The sequence below is a fragment of the Notamacropus eugenii genome, chromosome 6 (genome assembly GCF_028372415.1).
Source record: "Notamacropus eugenii isolate mMacEug1 chromosome 6, mMacEug1.pri_v2, whole genome shotgun sequence".
Taxonomy (NCBI): domain Eukaryota; kingdom Metazoa; phylum Chordata; class Mammalia; order Diprotodontia; family Macropodidae; genus Notamacropus; species Notamacropus eugenii.
Genome location: NC_092877.1, coordinates 320,192,343 through 320,200,232, shown reverse-complemented (window position 1 = coordinate 320,200,232; position 7,890 = coordinate 320,192,343). Strand labels below are relative to the sequence as shown.

Sequence of the window (7,890 nt, the reverse complement as noted above, 5' to 3'; positions counted from 1 at the left end):
CCATACTGAATTGCATACTGTCTTGGAGAAAGGGAAGAAAATGTAAAATTTATGGATGTGAATGTTAAAAACTGAAAATAAATAAATTAAATATTTTTTAAAAATAAAATAAAATGTTGGTTACAGCACCAGTTACAAAGGTTCTAGAGGGTCTCCGTTTCAAGGAGGAAGTACATTTCCACCAAGAGAGAAAGAGGAAGGACTTTTCCATACTATCGGGAAATGTAACAAACAGTTCTGATTAAATCAAGACAACGAACACATAGACAGAAAATGAGAGCATTCAGTAGGATGATGACAATTAAATACCCGCATCTAAGTCCTTCAAGGACAGGACAATAAACAGACGTAACCAACATCATAGAAGCAACATAAAAGGACCATCCTTTTAAACAGTGGTTCCCAAGTGCTTCCTGCTCAGGGCCCTTTTTGCATTTAAATGAAGATCCCTGGGCCTACTTCCATATTTTAAATGGAATTTTCCCCTTTGAATGTGACCTCCAGGCAGTGATATAATAGAGAGAAAACTCTAGTTGTAGCAGATGCTGGAAGAACCCTGCTGAAACTTTGAACGGACCCAGGAATTTTAGGACCATTTTAGATAAATAGTCTGAGAATTTGATGATGAGTGATTTCTTCTAAGGTCCTCTTCCCTCCACTAGTCAAGGTTACAGAGGGACTATGACCTAGTAAACTGTCTTAGGTCATTACTCTGCTCCCTTGCCCCCTCCCCAATTCATCATTGGATGGCTGTGCTTTTGATTGTGAGCCACTAAGTATTTAGCTAATTTGCTCAATGCAATAGATACGATCCAATGTTTACACAGTTTGAACACAGAGCCTTTTCAGTTTGATTCAACTTGACAGCAACTTTTGATCTACTGGCAAAGCCTAAGTGAGTTCAGGGTCTCTTCTGTACCATGAGGAAATACAGGAGTAGGACCTTAGTGGAGTCTTAAGAAGAAAGCACTTTTCTGAAACAGACTAACTAGTGATATCCTGTCATGACATGGGATGTCAAAATACTTTATTAAAAGGAAATAGCCATATTTATACCACTTTGTTATTCAACCATGCATTTTTTCTTTTTAAAACTGTTAACTAAACATAATGCTATAATATAATATAATAATTTTTCTCAATTACACATACAATTTTTAACATTTGTTTTAAAAAATTGTGAGTTCCAAATTTTCTCCCTCTCTTTCTTCTCACCTTGAGAAGGCAAACGATTTGATATAGATTATATGTATTCAGTGATGCAAAACATTGGCATATTAGCTGTGTTGCAAAAGAAAACAAAGACCAAAATCCCCAAGAATAATAAAGTTTAAAAAAAAACAGGTTGCAATCTGTATTCAGATTCCATCAGTTCTTTTTCTGGAGGTGGATAGCCTTTCTCATCAGAAATTCTTCAGAAATGTCTTGGCTCATTGTTTTGCTGAGAATAGCTAAGTTGTTCCTTTGGTTATCATGTAATATTGCAGTTAATGTGTACAATGTTCTCTTGTTTCTGCTCATTTTGTTTTGCATCAATTCATGTGAGTCCTTCTAGATTTTTCTGAGAGAATTCCTGCTTGCCATTTCTTACAGCATGAGTATTCCATCACAGTTGCATGCCACCATTTGTTCAACCATTTCCCAATTAATAGGCATCCCCTCAATTTCCAACTCTTTTCCATCACAAAAAGAGATGCTAGAAATATTTTTGTACAAGTAGGTCCTTTTCCCTTTTTTTTTTTTTTAAGTCTCTTTGGGAATCAGACTGATTAGTGGTATTCCTGGATCAAAGAGTATGCATAGTTTTATAGCCCTTTCGGCATAGTTACAAATTGCTCTCCAGAATGGGTGGATCAGTTCAAAACTCCACCAACAATGTATTAGTGTCCCTATTTTCTCATATCCTCTCCAATATTGGTCATTTTTCTTTTCTGTCATATTAGCCAATTTGATAGGTGTGAGATAGTTCCTCAAAGTTGTTTTAATTTGCATTCCTCTAACCAATAATGATTTAGAACATTTTTTCATATAACTATAGATAACTGATTTCTTTTGAAAACAGACTGTTATATCCTTTGTTCATTTATCAATTGGGAAATGACTCATGTTCTTATAAATTTGACTCAATTCTCTATGTACTTGAGAAATAAGTCCTTTATCAGAGAAACTTGCTGCCACAATTTTTCCCATTTTCCTGTTTCCCTTCTAATCTTAGCTCCACTGATTTTATTTGTGCAAAAGCTTTTAAATTTGATGTAATCAAAATTATCCATTTTGCATATTGTAATTCTCTCTATCTCTTGTTTGGTTATAAACCACTCCCTTAGTTGTAAATCTAAAAGGTAAAAAATATTCCATGCTCTCTAAATTTGGTTATGACATTGTCCTTCATATCTAAAACACCTATATACTTTGACCTTATCTTGGTATGCAGTGTGAGAGGTTGTCCTATCCTTAGTTTCTGTTTTCCAGTTTTTGTAACAATTTTGTCAAATATTGATTTTTTTTGTCCCTAAATCTTGAATCTTTGAGTTTGTTAAATATTAGATTGCTAAGGTAATTTACTACTGTGCTTTGTGTAACCTAATGATCAAATCCACTGATCCACCACTCTACTTCTTAGCCAATTGCAGATTGTTTGGATGATTATCACTTTATAATACAGTTGAGATCTAGTCCTACTGACCCACCTTTCTACACATTCTCTTTTCAATAATTCCCTTGATATACTTGATCTTTTGTTCTCTCAGATGAACTTTGTTATAATTTTTTTATCTTTGTATATATTTTGTAATTTGATCTGTATGGTATTGAATACATTTAGGAAGAATTGTAATTTTTTTTACATTGTCTTGGTCGACCCATGAGTAATTAATGTCTCTCCAATTATTTTGCTCAGTCACGTCTGATTCATCATGATCCCATTTGGGGTTTTCTAGACAAAGATCCTGGAGTGGTTTTGCCAATTCCTCCTTCAGCTCATTTTACAGATGAGGGACTAAAGCAAACAGGGTAAGGTGACTTGGCTAGGGTCACATAAGCTAGTAAGTGTCTGAGGCCAGATTTGAATTTAGGAATTCTTGATTCTGTGCTCAGTGTTCTATCCATCACATTGTAAAAACTATTCAAGGAAGACTAGCACCTCTGGGGTGAGGGCTTGCTGAGCCCTTTTCGAAACTGTTCCTCCACCTTTGGCATCTACCTGGCATTGAACTTTCACCTGTGTATAGCATGTGTAGTGATCACACCTCAGTAAACTCTTTTGAGCTGAACCAGGTTGAGGGTAACTTATGGGCCTCAAACTTGTCAGTGACTTAGCATGATGCCCACCCCAAATATGGGAAAACTCCCAGTGGAATAGGTACAAGAGATTTTCTTCCAACAGCCATGAAGGCAGCTAAAGTAGACAACGTGAAGTGCTTAGAGTTTGGTCAGATGTTAAAGACATCAAAGTCATGTATTACACCCCTGGCCATCATCAGTCATCTTGACTTTTGTCTTGCCCCTGGACTTTGGAAGAGTGATAGTGCAAAAGAGTGAGACTGATGACTGTGCAATTCTGCCTAACTTAAATCCCATTCACACATGAGCCAAGACATTATAATATCATTGACCCTCTTCAAAAATTAAGGATAAACAACGGAACAACTACATTAATTTAGGCAGAATTGTCATTTTTATTATATTAGCTTAGCCTACCAATGAGCAATTCATATTTCTCTAATTGTTTAGATAGGACTATTTGTGTGAAAATACATTTTGTAACTGTGTTCATATAGTTCCTGGATTTGTCTTGGCAGGCAGAATTCCAAGTATTTTATATTGTCTGCAGTTATTTTAAATGGAATTCCTCTTTCTATTTTCTTCCTGGTGAACTCTGTTGGTAATATATAAAATGCTGGTGATTTAAGTGGGTTTATTTAATATTGTGCAATTTTGCTGAAATTGTTAAGTATTTCAAGCAGCTTTTTTAAGTTGATTCTATAGTTATACCATTATATCATCTGCAAAGAATGTTAGTTTAGTTTCCTCATTGCCTGTTCTAATTCCTTCAACTTCTTTTTCTTTCTCTAGGAAAAAAATAATGACTGATAATCTTGATTATGGGTATCCTTACTTTACTCCTTATCTTATTGAAAAGCTTTCTAGCTTATAATGCTTGCGGATGGTTTTAGATAGATACAATGTATTATTTTAAGGGAAGTTCCGTTTCTTTTTATGATTTCCCATGTTTTTAAAAGGAACAAGTGTGGCATTTTGTCAAAAAACTTTTTCTACAACTTTTGAGATAGTCATATGTTTTTTGCTGGTTTTGTTATCGATATGGTCAATTACGCCAATAACTTTGCTTATACTGAACCCACCTTGCATTCTTGGTATAAATCCTACACGATCATAGTATATGATCTTCGTAACACAGTGTTACATCCTCCTTGCTAATATTTTACTTAAACTTTTTACATCAGTATTCATTAGGAAAATTGGACTATAGTTTTCTTTCTCTAGTTTTGCTCTTCCTAGTTTAGGTATCAGCATGATATTTGTGTCATAAAAGGGATTTGGTAAGACATCTTCTTTGACTATTTTCCCAAACAGTATATATAGTATTGGAATTAATTGTTCTTTAAATGTCTGGTAGAATTCACTTGTGAATCCATCTGGTCCAGGGGAATTTTTCTTTGGGAGCTTATTTATGGCTTGTTCAATTTTTTTTTCTAAATTGATGTTATTTAAGTATTCTATTTCCTCTTCTATTAATGTGAGCAGTTATAAGATAATTAGCATATAGTTTGTTACATTAATATATACATATATATTTGTGTGCATACATATATGTGTGTATATATACATATGTGTATATGCATATATACACATACATACATACATATTCATAAGTATGTGTATGCATGTATTTCTGTTGCCCGTTAGCTTGACCTAAGTCTCTTAAACTATTACAAAGAGAGACAGACAGACAGAGAGGGGGATGAATGGGGGGAAGGCAAAACATTCCTAGTTGATTTGGTACAACATTACAATACAACCAGTTGAAGTCGTGCAACAAAGGTAGCAAGTCTAGTCTTGGTTTCTCGGGTAAAGATGTGGATAGACTTCTACAAATGATTCAACACAGCTTCAGAACTGTAAGTCAGATTTTTCAAGACCCTGTACTTTCTACTGATAGCTTCAGAAGAAAGTGGGGGAGGAGCTCATATTATTGGTAGAATCCAAAGGGAACCCCAGCCTATTTTGTAACACTGTAATTGTAACAAAATTATTAAGTTTAACACAATAACTAAGGCATAATAACAACACCAATCAAACACAAACTGGAAGCTTGAAGAAATGGTCACATGTGTCAAACTATTCTATACTAAAAAAAATTTGAAATATTCATCTACCCTCATCATTTTACCACAAGCAAGCGAAGTAAATAACACAAGTCTCCAAATTTTGTTACTTTTGCCAAATAAAGCAAAAATCATTTTGTGTTCCTTACAAAGAAGCAAAATACCCTGAGTTACTCCTACACGTAATAGTTTCTGGATGTGTCAACTTGGGTTGGTGTGGTTTCTGCATAATTATCTTTGTCTTTTTCATTGTCACCATCCCAAGGAGGATAAAGTTCATTAAGGAGAATTGAAGAACTCTGATGGCAAGGTCTTCTTCAGCAACGAAGGATGAACACAAATCTGCCCCTTCTCTATTGTGGGCAATGAGGGCGTATCTCCTTGAGCATTCTACGTGTGTACTAGTGATTTCCAAAGTGCCTTCGTTGCTCAGCTCATACTTGCGTGAAAAAGTTTCTGCTGTCATATTGTTCCTAAGCAGTATTGCTCAGTAAATTTTGGGTTCAGGTTCTGCCATGGCTCAATCTAGCAGTGCCATCATGCCAAAATCCATGTTCAAATGATTTGGAAATGTTTCATAAGAAACATTTGGAAATATTTTATAAGAAATCATAGGCACTGTTCATTTGAGTCCTGAATTAAAACTTCCTTTACCTGCTGCCCCCTATATTCAGGCGGCATGGCAGAAACACAGAGAGGGGCTCCATAAATCAGATATGGGTTTTGTTGGAATTAACCAAGTGGATGCCGCAGTTAAACCTCAGAGGACTACTGAGAGTAATACTCTCACACAGGTTAGGAAGAAATTCCACAGTCTTTTACTAACTGGCTTTGTGTTGAGCTTTGAATAGAGTTGTGAAAAGCTAAGTGGTGAATGTAAGACAATTTGGGATTATAGGTGACTTTGAGTTTTGTAAGCTCAGGCAGATTGTCCGGGGCATAGTGATCCAGTGATACCAGCTCACCCATATTGTTGATGCTAAGTTCTTTTAACCTTGATATATTTCGAAAGTCCCCTTTTTGGATTTTATGAATTATTTTTTTTGTTGAAATCTAAGAATGTAAAATTTGGAGCTTTCTGAAGCACAGGCTGAGGGATGGTGATCAGTTTATTGTCATAAAAAGAAAAATTCTCGAGGCTGTCCAGTCCTATAAAGGCATTACCAGACATGTTGGTGAGATACTTTCCTGCCAAAACCAAACTGCATAAATTTGAAAAGGGCTTAAATTTATATTAAAGATGCCAATCACTGGATTTTCCCTAATCATCAGAATCTCCAGGTCAGAAGTAGAATCAAACCTGCGACTATCAATCACTTTCAGTTGTTAGAATTGAGGTGGAGTTTCAGAAGATTCTTCAGCTCTGTAAAAGCATTAGCAGAAATGCTGCTGATCTGGTTATGCTTTATGTAGACTTCTTGCAGGCTCCTGAGGTCCCTCAGACAGCAGTCATTTATCTCTGTGATCTGATTTTCCTCCAGAAGGAAGCTAGTGAACTGGGTGAGACTGACCAGCTCCACTTCCTGTGTATTTGTAAGATTGTTCTGTGAAAAATCTACCTCTGTCAAGTTGAAAAGTTGCTGGAATTCATTGGAAGTCTTGGTAATATTGCTGCTCTGTAAGAAAAGAATTTGAGAGCAGCCTGAAAGATTTCTGGGAATTCTTGTTAAGCGATGGTCATTGCAGTCTACTTTGTGGCTTCTCTGTATGTGGATTGAAGAGTGAACCATGGCCTGGATTCACATACACAAAGTTAGGGACATTCATTATTCTGATGGAAAACTCAGTTAATGAATTCATTAGTAATTCCAACACCAAACAAAAAGCAACTAAAGTTAAGCTAATCCTAGCCATGCTGGTTGGTAGGAAGTTCAAGCCTCAACCTTCTTCCAATTTAATAAAGTCCAAAGGATAGTAAGAGATATTCAGGACAGCACACATAAAACATAGATGTTCAAACAAAGTTTTAGTTGTGGTGCATGGCCATACAGAGTCGGAAGGGAGACTTTCTGAGTTTTCAAAGGGCAGGAAGTAATTGAGAGGCTTTTAACAGTGCCTCTCAATTCTAGGCCTGGGCACAAAGCTCTATAGCATGAGTTAGTTCACTCAAATCAATGTGTTCAGTCTTGTATTTGAAAATCAAATTTTCTCCTCAGCTCTGGTCTTTTCATCAGGAATGCTTGAAAGTCCTCAAGTTCTGCCTTGTATTATGGCCATCATATATCTTAGTATCTCCTGTTAGATTATACGTTTTCTGAGGGTAGGCATAGATCTCTTTCTTCATTGTTCCCTTCTCAGAGACTAACAGAGTATCCTGCACATAAGATGCCCCGAATAATTTTATATTGAATTGAATTTTTTTCATAGTTATGATGACTAATTCTGCATTTCCCTCCATCTTATTCTCCCCCAACTTATCCTACTTTCTCTCTCTCTCTCTTTTCACCCTATCCCTTCTCAAAAGTATTTTTAAGTTTGACTACTACCTCCCCCGATCTACCCTCCCTGCTATCACACCACCTTATTTTCTTCTCTCCTACTT

The 7,890-nt window shown here is 35.9% G+C and overlaps 1 pseudogene; it reads right to left on the bottom strand.

The window, feature by feature from the left end:
- Positions 1–5,493: 5,493 nt before the first annotated feature.
- Positions 5,494–7,202, bottom strand: LOC140512386 (leucine-rich repeat neuronal protein 1-like; annotated as a pseudogene).
- Positions 7,203–7,890: the final 688 nt, after the last annotated feature.